Below are 12,462 nucleotides of genomic sequence, written 5' to 3'. Positions count from 1 at the left end.
TAATTGATGTGAATTTTGCCTATTTCATTCACTCACTATTCAATATCCAGTATGAGTCTCAAAAGCAGATCTTTTTTTCCTCTATCCTACTGGAGTTCTTAATTCAGAATTGAACTTACTACACTCAGATTCAGACTAAGTAACCAAAACTAATTGGTAGTAATTCTTCTACTTACTGTGAAGTCTCTTTCCTGTTCCTGGCTAGTTAATATAAAATTCTGCAATGGAAAAAAATAATAATTAAAAAATAAAAAATATCAACCTAGACATATGTCATAAAGACAAGCTGTTTTATTTTTCTTATGACCACTCCCCGCAAGCCCTCCCTGAACATCTGAGTGAGCAGCTAGATCATTAATATTAAAATAGTTGGGAGTGTTTTACCCTAAGCTTTTCGCAACTAGCCTGTGTGTAATTACGCATAAATTCTTTCCTTTATGAAAGTTTCCACATGGTGGAAAACTAAAACATTCCAACTTCTGCAAATCTGGAAGTAAGCTTCATGGGGTCAAGAGTAGCAGAGTGCCTTGACAAAGAGGAGTATCAAAGTTGGATAGAAGGTGCCTAAATTTCTTTCTACAAACAATTCCAGCCAACATTATGTTCACAATGACTATTAACTATGTGAGTGAATAAAACTGGGTTTGGGTGAATACCATCTCTGTGGTATGTTAGCTTGTCCCTTCACAAACTCTCAATTCCTTGCTCTGAATTAATGCCATAATAAAATCAGAAGTGTCTCATTTCATCTTCAGTAATAGGCCATAAGTCCCAGGTGGTCTTAAAAAAAGTGTTGTTTATTTATTTATTTATTTACTTGTGCCTCAGGAGAGCATTCCTTATTTGCAATTCCATTCTGGTCCACTCAGGCATGCTGGCAAATGGGTAGTCCAAATGCATAGATCAAAGGTCAATGAAACATCTGCTTTCCTCGTCTTGTTATTACCAGTATGCTCTTTTCTAGCTTCTGCTGTTCCGGAAATCTTTCAAGCATATAATGGGTAAAGTTCCCTCATATCTGAACCTTCAGCTCCAGCTGACACCTCAGTAATTTGTTTCCCATAGCAACTTATTCGGGATTCTTGACCTTGATGGAATGGCTAATGTGGCCACTCCTAACTCAACACTGCAGAAAGATCACAAGTAAACCGTGAGAAGTGTATTTATTTTACAGCTTTGTTTTGACTTTGTTGTCTTTATTTTATTAACTCTAGTTTGTTCTGTTTCAGCAATAGTAACACATAACAAGAGCTTTATCACAGATTTCTTAGTTTTAAAAGAGGATACAGTTTGGTGGTTCATCATAATAGGTTGGCATATGGTATAATGATGGTATAATGATGGTATATCTTATATATTCATGATTATGAATAGCACTCAGAGCACTTATATTTTCTAAAAGAAACAGATCTATCAGAGTGTTTTTGTTTTGATTTAACCATCTTTATTGAGTTTTTACTGAGTACCATTGCTAATCTTTCAGATTTGAGAAAAGAGCTAAGTAATTCCCGCAGAGACACTTGAATGTAGGTATTTCTGAACATGAGTGCAGTAGTTGTAAATCAGTAGTATATCAACGTTCTCTGTTGTTCAGCCTTCACAAGAAAACACTGCACTTTGGAGGAAGGAGATCAGAAATGTGAACCCAGAGATCTATTTATTTCAATGAGCAGTATCTCAGCACCCTAAATATCAATGCAAAGTTGCCATAGACTTAAATAAGCCATAGTTTTAACAATATATTGTTTAAATTAACAGTTTCCCTATTTTTCAAAGAGGTAATTTATGGGGATGTGGAAAAACATAATATGCTTAGGTCTAAAACTTCTATTTTTTTTTTTCATAAGAAACTGGAGCAAATGAAAACTGAAAGAGAAAATATTTTGTCAGAAAAACAACAATTTTTCATTTTGAAGTGCCTCGGAGCAACTTATGAGACCCACCTCCAAATGTCAAATAATTATGATAATGTAATCACAGAATCATAGAATATTTGGGGTTGGAAGAGACCTAAAATATCATCCAGTTCCAACACAGAAACCGTCCACTAGACCAGGTGGCTCAAAGCCCCATCCAACATGGTCTTGAACACCTCCAGGGATGGGGCATCCACAGCATATCTGGGCAAGATGTTGCAGTGTCTCACCACCCTCTGAGTGAGGAATTTCTCCCTTATATCTAAACCAAGCCTACCCTTTTTAGTTTAAAAACTTTCCCCCTATTCCTATTACTACACACTAAAGAGACTCTCCCTGTCTTCCTTGTAGGTCAATTTTAAGTATTGGAAGACTGCTATAAGGTATGATGTTCACAGATTAGATGAAAGGAATTATCAGACTGTCATGGGCTAAGTGGTTTTTCATGGAGGTTGGCCCATGGAGGGGAAAAAACTATGTTAGGTTATCAGACATTTAATTCCTATAAAGCTTAGAGGAAGTACTAGCAGCTTTAAAATAAAATAAATCCTGTCCCTACCATTTATTTACAAAAAGGAGTGGGAAAAAAAAATATATATAACTGAAAATATTTCTAATGTTACTTGTTCGGTTACTGTATTTCAAAAGAACTTATATGTAAACTGCTTATAAAGAAAAATGTCTTTCTGATTTAAAAGGAGTGTGAGAATACAAGATTGTATGTGTCTGACAAGGAACGTATTTCCTCTGCCTTGAGACCGCCATCAGGATTTAGTGACTGGAAGGGAACTTCTTTGTGAATGCCAAGGCCCTTTGATAATGGATGATAAGGTCATCGGTTGTTAATTGCTGATTCATACAACTGTTTTGAGACAAAATATTTAAAATTTCTTTCAAATCAAAAATTACTGAGGAGGAAAGGAAGGAAGGAAGGAAGGAAGGAAGGAAGGAAGGAAGGAAGGAAGGAAGGAAGGAAGGAAGGAAGGAAGGAAGGAAGGATGGAAGGAAGGAAGGAAGGAAGGAAGGAAGGAAGGAAGGAAGGAAGGAGGGAGGGAGGGAGGGAGGGAAAAGAGAGAAAGAGAGAAAGAGAGAGAGAGAGAGAGAGAGAGAAACAAAGAAACAAAGAAACAAAGAAACAAAGAAACAAAGAAACAAAGAAAAGGAAGGGCGCAAGCAATCATGCAACATCCATACCCATAGGAGAAAACAGTGAGCAGACAGTGGATGGTAGTCATATTACAAACTACAGACAGAACAGCTGGAATAAGAAATCAATAATTCAGCTAGAAAAGACAATGTGCAATAATTAAATTATGAGCATTTAAAATATGATAGCTTCAATCTTATGAGCCTGCACTTTAAGAAATACTGTGACTCTGTAACAAAAGCATCAGCAAGATTTCCTGAGCCTTCCTTGTGTCATTGTTTAGCAAACAAAAGACAGTGAGAGAGTATTCTGCCTTTACAGCTAAGATACTCATCCATCTGTATTTTTAAAGCTGACTTGTAAGTAGAATAATAAAATTCCATCAATTTTATGCAATAATACCAGTAACATTTAACACCTTTAAACCCAGAAGAATTAACCTTCCTTACATAAATTTATGTCAGAAATGAGACTGATCTTATACCACAATAAAGCAGGAGTAGCTTGTTAAAAATCTAAACAATTAATAGTGGAATCAGCCCTTGTATAACCATATTGACAGGTGAAGATCAAGTATAAGAGTGAATGTTTTTCTCCTATACACTATAAACCAGGACTTCTTCAGCTCAGAAAGGAAGGTGAAGATAATTTAAATTTCTCTTCAAAATCCCAGACTTCAGATAAGGTTAACAAATTAAAATGCATATATGACACATTTTTGTCATAACTTTTGTATTTTACAAATGTGCAGTGAGGCTCTGTCCTGGTTTCAGTTAGAACAGAATAAATTTTTTCCCTAGTAGCTGGTAGAATGCTATGTTTTGGCTTAGGATGAGAAGAGTGCTGATAACACCCCAATGTTTTAATTGTTGCAGAACAGTGCTTATACCAAGCCAAGGACATCTCAGCTTCTTGCTCTGTCCTGCCAAAGGGCAGGTTGGGGGTGCAGCAAGAGCTGGGAGGGGACAGACCCAGGACAGGTGACCCAAACTAGCCAAAGGGGTATTCCATACCATCTGACGTCATGCTAAACAATATATAGGGGTGGCCAGCCAGGGGAGGGGGGCCGGACTGCTCGGGGTTAGGCTGGGCATCGGTCAGCGGGTGGTGAGCAATTGCATTGTGCATCACTTGTTTGTACACATTATTAGTAGTAGTACTATTATTATCATTGTATTATTATTATTATTGTTTTTATTGTTATTATTATTTTCCTGTCTTATTAAACTGTCTTTATCTCAACTCATGGGCTTCACTTTCCATTTCTCTCCCCCGTCCCAGAGAGGGAGGGGGGAGGGTGAGCAAACGGCTATGTGGTGTTTAGCTGCCAGCCGGGTTAAACCACGACAGACTCTAAATATTACTGCCTTTTCTTTAAATAAGACAACAAACAGTGACAAGGAGGGTCAAAAGCATGTCCAAAAATTCAGAGGAGCTCTACAAATCAGATAAAGTTCATGATTCCTATCCCTGCTTTCTGGTCAATGGCTTAACCAAAAGTGGATACAGCAAAGAACAGAAAATGTAATTCTGCATACCTCCAGCCATGAAAAATGGAAAGTGAATGCAAGTAATTCATTCAAGTTGCATCTGTCTCTGTCTTAAACTGCAACTCCATCTCACGTTTCTTTCAACCAATGAGGCTGTGTAGATCTGTGTAGATTTTCTGACTCTACAAATATAGCCTGGAAACCTCTACTCTGGTAGTGCAATGTTATGCAAAACAGGTGGAAAGAAAATTATTAAGTTTAGTTTCATCTGATGCATTGGAGTGAAAGTTGAAAAGATCTATCTGTGCACATACCAGGGGAGCATACGCATGGGAAAAGAGAAAGGCTGCTTCAGAAAAAGGGTAAAGGTATAACAAGAACAAATACATATAAATGGGCTGTCAATAAGAGTAAGATTTTTTGTTTTTTTCCCTCACCAACAAAATAATGAAGGTCTGGATAAGCCTTTTGGTATGCAAAAATATAATATACTTTATACTTTAAATATGTTTTAGGATGGGGCTCAAAAACTTCAGGAAGAGTGTAGCATACTACGGCTATAGTACTGTCTTGAAGTTATTGCGTGCAAGTTCCTGAATCCCTCAATTATCTTATTAGTATGGTATTATAACCACAGTATGTGATTTGGTTTGAGCATGTTTCCAGCTGTTTGAAAGCAACTAAAATGGATACTGATCCAGATTACCTATGAACAAATCATATCAGACATGGACACAGGAGTGAATTAATTCTGGATGGCTTACAGCAGTTTAGTTAATGTCAGTATATATAATTTCAGATAAACTAAATTTTTTGAATCTCTTCTATTTTTATTACTTCTGTATCTGTGTGCTCCCAGAGGCAGCTGAATCACAGTCTGAAAAGATGCTGTAAGAGAAGACCAGATGCACATAGAGAGATGCTGTCCTTGTATAAGAGCATATATTAAAGAAGCTCAGTGTCCTTCTACAGTCTTGTACTGTTTCTTGTACTTCCCTGCTTACAGTTTCCAGTACTCAGTGTGTTAAGGACTTTCAGAAACTGTCTTATAAGATTCCTTTTGAAGCTGTCAGACACGTTGTTGGAAACCTGTCTCTGCCTGCATGCAGCTGGTAGTGGAAAAAAAAAGTAAAAAATGTGTCTGATATCCTAGAGGCAAAGGTCAAAGAGAAGGGATAAATGGTTGTCTCAAGGTCACAGTGAAAATCAGTAACAGCTAAAAAATCCTGTCTCCTAACTCTTGTTCCAATGCCTTGACAACCTGAGCATACTGCTCCTCCATCACTCTCTTGCAAAGTAATGCATATGAAGTATGGATTTATCAAGAATATTAATTACCCTGGGACTGGATTGAGCCAATGCTTAAATTTTCTATCTCAAATCCTAATCCAGAAAAGGAGGTCACTTTTGCTTCAGACTTTATTTTGTATTACACAGCCTTGATTACTGTTTGTTCACCATTGTGATTGATTGTAAAGGAAAAAATAAATTAAAAGAAAAAATTCTTTTCTGGAACCACAAGGCTACCCAGGGCCAGGGAGGGATGTTATTTTTTATATGTGCAACAAATTTTATAGCACTGCTGGATTAACTGGGCACAATCTCTGTCACAAAATGATTCCAAATGCAAACATGTGCATATGTTCTGAAAACACCATGTCATTTACACAGTTCAAGTGGGTTCAGGTAAGAATTAAACAAACATCAGCTCTAAGCAGCTTCTCAGCTTTTCATATAGTTAGCAGATTGGCCTATGGTGTACAGAAAAGGCTATTGTTGCTTTTTAATCTCCTTTCAATGTAGGGAGCTACTGTTCTCTCTATTGCACTGATAACACATAAATTGCTTATCCTCCAAAGCAGCCTTCACCTGACCACTGACTGCACTTCTCTCTTTGCCAGGCACCTGATAATCTCTTCCCACTTATTTTTCTGTCTGTGTTGTGTTTAGCTTGAGGGATTTCTGTGGCCCCATACAGAAATAGAATTTAAAAGGTCCTTTTTCCTTTTTCTTTCCTCACCTCCTCTGCCTTTCTGTTTGTCTGTGAGATGAAAATCCATTGGGGGAAAAAAGAAGGAAAATGCAGTGGTAGTGCGAGCATGCCAGAAAAACTCCAATTCAAAATCACTCTGTGAGATTTCACATGTACTGTGAAATAATTAGAGGTTGCAAAGGGAGGGGCAGATTCTCAGTGGTGCAACATGATGATCTCTCAAAATTTGCCTCAAGACTCCTCACTGGTTCAGCTGAAGTCATTTGGGAATGGCTAATATTTCTGAAAATAAAACCCTCTGCTCTTTTTGCACTGGAGTTAGGCAATAAATATTGTCTGATCATCATAGAGGTCACTAAGACTTCTTACCTTGAATATTTATCAAGTATTGAGTGTACTTGAATATACTTATCAAGGCTACCTTACCCTCTAAATGCACAGGACAAACAAAAGATATGAAAGGTATGTAACAAAAAGTAGGGGAAAAAAAGAAAAGAAAAAAGAAAAAAAAAAAAAAGAAAGAAAAAAGAGAGAGACAGAGAAAATAAATATAGAAAACAAAAAGAATAAAACATTGATACAGAAAGTTTCAGGAAAGCAATCCTATCAAAACTTCAGTTTTTCCTTTCCTATGTAAGAAGAAATGGTAAAAGAATATAAGTTGAATAATATGTATATATATATAGAGAGAGAGAGAAAACTTGTTCTATTTCCTGTATTAAAGAAGAGAGAGCAATTGAAATGAGAAGTTATACCTTTTTTTACCTAGAGAAACTAAATCACCTTTATATGAACCTTGCTAGGCACAACTGATTTACCAGTACTGGTAAGAACAGTGCTATTTCCTTAATATTGAGTATTCCTTAATATAAAGTATTTAATCTCTGCCTTGCAATGAACATTCAGTGCAAGTCATCAAGACCCTACTGAATAAAACAATCTCTTCAGAAACTGATGATTCACAGACAGGACCTAACTTCAGATGTTCAAGACTTACTCCTTGCTCCTGATCAAAGCTCTTTATACCTAAATAAGGACCAGTGGGGCACAGAGAGGAGTTTCTTTCCTTCTCTAGTATAGCAGTGAAAAGAATGAGGAGTCTAAAGCCCAGTTGAAGGAGTGATGGTAGGAATGACTTAGCTGCCTCCCTAAGATGAAAAGCAAAAATGAAGCGGGACATCACAGGCTTGGTTGCCATGGCCAGACAAAGCTGCATCACAGCTAATCATTATTCTCAGAGCTCTGTTTTCTCAGCTTTCCACCCCTGCAATTACTGCAAGTGTATGCTTAGGTGCTAACTCTGAGAGGAAGAGAAGGACCGTGGCTCATCACCCGAGCAGTGGTGTGGGTTGTACAAAGCCTTCTGTAAGAGATGATTCATCCCAACACCTATGTTACCATGATGATATGTTTATCTGGAGATGTCCTGAGCACTTTATCAAGTGCCAATCTTGTTGCTTAGGAAGACTTCAAGTAAACTAAGGCAGATAAGTCATTCTGGTTTCTAGGTAAATATGTGTCATGGTTGGGGCTGAGAGAGAGTTATTTTTTTTTGCTTAGAGGTTTGTATGATGTTGTATTTTGGATTTTTGATGAGAATAGTGGTGATAACACATCGGTGTTTTGGGGTTTTGTTGAGCAGTGCTCACACAGAGCCAAAGATTTTTCTACTTCTCATGCTGCACTGCCAGTGAGGAGGCTGTGTGTTCACAAGAAGCTGGGAGGGTACACAGCCAGGACAGGCGTCTCAGATTGACCAAAAAGATATTCCATAACATATGACATGATTCTGAACAATAAAACTGGGGTAAAAAAGGAGGAAGGGGAGAACATCTGCGATACGGTGTTTGGCTTCCCAGGAAACTGTTACACATGATGAATTCTGCTTTCCTGGATAAACATCTGCTTACCAATGGGAAGTAGTGAATAAATTCCTTGTGTTGCTTGAACACATAGCTTTTGTTTTACCCAGTGGACTGTCTCTATCTCAAGTCATGAGTTCTCACACTTTTACCTTTCCAATTCTCTCCCCCATCCTACCTGGGGAGAGGGAGCAGCTGTGTGGTTCTGAGCCCACCAGTTTAAACCACCACAACAAGACAAGGTCTGGGCAGAGATATCCTATTGCTAAGAAGTGGACGGGACATGACTGAAGCAAATTTACATGTGTGTGCCCATGTCTAGACTGGCAGACATGAGGGGTAGGTCTTTGTTGTCTGAGCAGCTCTCCAATATTCTTCAGTAATGAACTAAAGAACATGGGCACGACCAGGTTTAACTTGCAATTTGGTATAGCAGACAGGAGATTTTTATTTCACTTAGACCATACTCCAAAATCTGCAACGGTGTAAGCAGTCAGAAAGTACTACAGCATGTAGCACTTGTACAGAACAATGTAAATCTAACCTCAAATCCAAAGTTTGTTGCAACCTCACACATTTATTTATTTTATTTTTTAATAGCTACCAGACACCATTGCCCCTTTGTAATGAATGCAAACAATTTTTATTCAATAAAGTTTGACTGTAAAGTTCTCTCTTATTATCCATTTTGATTAATGACTTTCACAGAGTAGGAGCATCTGGGGAAAATACTCTTTTGTCTTTTTCTCAGTTAATGTTGTCACTTGATAAAAAACAAATCAGCTATATCTGCCAAAAGCACTTTACAGTAGCTTCAGCTAAGTCATTGCAGGTACTGCTTTAAATAATGCATTTAGCAGCAACCAGCTATACATCTCAATGTTGATATGACAATTTTCAGAGTACAAAGGTCACAGAGTCAAAAGTATCAGAATGATGCAGTTAAATATAAGTGATTTTAGCCAAAATACTGGTATTGTGTTTTCTTTCAAGGAGGTAGTTTAGATTAAAAAACTCCCTAGTCTCCCTAGTCTTGAGTTCAAGTAATTTAAAACCAGGGTAATAAATTACAGACATAGGCTATGTAAATATGTAGGTCAAAGACTAATCCTGCTTACACAATCTATAATAAGAAAATAATGAGATAATTAGGAAAAGTCACTCAACAGTTTTCAGATTCATGCTACTTTCCATCAGTTCTTTTAGACAAATATAACAATGTCAAAAAAAAAAAAAAAAAAAAAAAAAAAAAAAGGATTTTTTTGAATTTTTATTTGTTTTAAATTAAATATTTTGGTGTAATTTTGGCTATCTTAAAATACACAAAAGTTTTAAAAATGCTAAAATAAGATCAGGTGTTTTACACTGGCATTGAAAAAAACAATTTAGCTCATCCCAAAGGAAATTTATTGAATATTTTGATTTCTCGGAATATATTGGAGATGAAGCATTTATTCAGATAATTATGTATAATTTCTCTACATGCTTTTTTTTTTTTTTGCTTTTTTTTTTTTCAGTGTGCTCAAACTGGACATATGTTTTAGACAGTATATTCTTTCATTCTTTGCTGATTGATTCTGTAAAATTGCTAAAAATGTCAGTTTCTATATATCACTTAATCCATACAACATGCTACCAAATTCCACAACACTATTTATTTCATAAAATTAGCCTTTATGGCATGTGATCTTAGACATTCAATGGTGTCAAAATATTAAATAGCTATCTCTTCATACATTCTTTCTACTGGAAAAAAATGTTAAGAAGACAGCATACGTACACAGTATGTACGCATATGTATATATCTCAATAATACACACTGTGTATTATAATATATTATATTATTTATAATATTATTTATTAATAAATATATATTATAATTTATTAATAAATATATTTGTTTATATATTTATAAATATATTTATAAATATATATTATAATATAATAATATTATATATTATTATAATACACTGTGTATTATTGAGATACCTAGTGCTTGTGCCAAGATGCAATTGAACACTCATTTTATTTCATGATTACATCACAGAGATAGGAAAAAAGTCTTATTTATTCTAAGCACTTTTCTTGATGATATACAGGTTGCTATAAAAGCTGGAAAGTCAGATCAATTTTATGAGCAATTAAATGGGGTCTGTGCAAAGATAATTTTATGGTAGAGGTTGAAAAAGGTTATGCTATAAAATTCTTACATATCAGATGATAGGAGGAAAAGATAACTCACTGGTTATTAAATATTTCCAAATGTTCACTTTCCATATCATTATTTATATTTTGGGTCTGTTCACTGTTTTGCTATTTAAAAAGTTCTTATCTTCTGGATGGTTAAATGTGCAATTTATGCATGCTCTAATGAATATTATGTATACGAAGGTCTTTATGAAAATTAGCCATTCGCTTTGTAGATGGTGGCTATCTTCTCTTAATTTGTAATGTGACAAGTGGTTAGATGCATATCCGTGAAAATAAGAGTTCCCTGAGATTTTCAGAAAAGATAAGGGAGGAAAAGGCAATAACAATACATAGTTGTTTTTCTTAAAGACTGAATGTGGATAAGCTGAGAATGTAATTAATTACTTTCACAAAACACCATTGAGATATTCTGCAAGAGTTGTAATTAGATTACAAACACAAAGAAGTAAAAAGTCACCATAGTTCATAAATTAGAATATAAGTAATGCCCTTCTATAAGAAGGCTCGTAAGGAGGACCTGGTGAACTACAGGTCTGTCAGCCTGACCTCGGTGCCAGGTAAGGTGACAGAACAGGTCAACTTGAATGCAATCATGTGGCATATAAGGGACAACCTGGGGATCAGGCTCAGTCAGCATGGGTTCATGAAAGGCAAGTTCTGCCTGACCAACCTCATCTTCTATGACCTGGAGACCTGCCTGGAGGATGAAGGGAAGGCTGTTGACGTAGTCTACCTAGACTTCAACAATGCCTTTGACACGGTTTCCTACATTATCTTCCTGGATAAACTGGCAACCCATGGCTTGGACAGGTCCACTCTTTGCTGGATTAAAAACTGGCTTGGCCGCCAGGCACAGAGAGTGGTGGTGAATGGAATGAAATCCAGCTGGCGACTGGTCACCAGTTGTGTTCCCCAGGGTTTGGTATTGAGGCCCATCGTCTTTAATATATTTATGGATGATAAGGATGAGGGAATTGAGTGCACCCTCAAAAAGTTTCAAATGACACCAAGTTGGTGGGAAGTGTTGATCTGCTGGAGGGTAGGAAGACACTGCAGAGGGACCTGGACAGGACGGGTTGGACAGAGGCCAATGGGATGAGGTTCAACATGGCTAAGTGCCAGGTCCTGCACTTTGACCACAACAATCCCATGCAGCGCTACAGGTTTGGGGCAGAGTGGCTGGAAATCTATGCAGAGGAAAGACATCAAGGCCCTGGAGTGTGTCCAGAAGAGCTACTTAGCTGGTGAAGGGCCTGGAACACAAGTGCTATGAGGAGTAGCTGAGGGAACTGGGGCTATTTAGTCTGCAGAAGAGGAGGCTCAGAGGAGATGTTATTGCTCTCTACAACTACCTGACAGACTCTTCTCACAGATAACTAGTGGTAGGACTAGAGGGAATGGCCTCAAGTTGCACCAGGGGAAGTTTAGGTTGGAAATGAGGAGATAACTCTTCTCAGAAAGAGAAGTCAGGCATTGGGACAGGTTGCCCAGGGAAGTGGTGGAGTTCCTGGGGGTGTTTAAGGAAAGGTTGGACCTGGTGCTTAGGGACATAGTTTAGTGAATGAGATTGGGTGACGGTTGGACCAGATGATCTTGAAGGCCTTTTCCAGCCTTAACAATTCTAAGACAAAAATCACTCTGACAAAGACCAGGAAAAAGATTAAGGGGTGTTGTGCTCCAGCTTTACATCCAGTTTTAGGGATTAGTACAAGAAAATCTTGAAAACTTACAGTAAGTAATTAGGAATAAACACATCCTACCAAATAGTCTTTATCATTCATTATCTGTTTTCCTAAAACTAAGGTATTGTAGATGTTGGTATCTGTATCGTCTGAATACCCAT

Source organism: Aythya fuligula, chromosome 2 (assembly GCF_009819795.1).
Source record: "Aythya fuligula isolate bAytFul2 chromosome 2, bAytFul2.pri, whole genome shotgun sequence".
NCBI classification, from domain to species: domain Eukaryota; kingdom Metazoa; phylum Chordata; class Aves; order Anseriformes; family Anatidae; genus Aythya; species Aythya fuligula.
The sequence above is the reverse complement of the archived record's forward strand: the minus strand, read 5'-3'. Positions refer to the sequence as shown.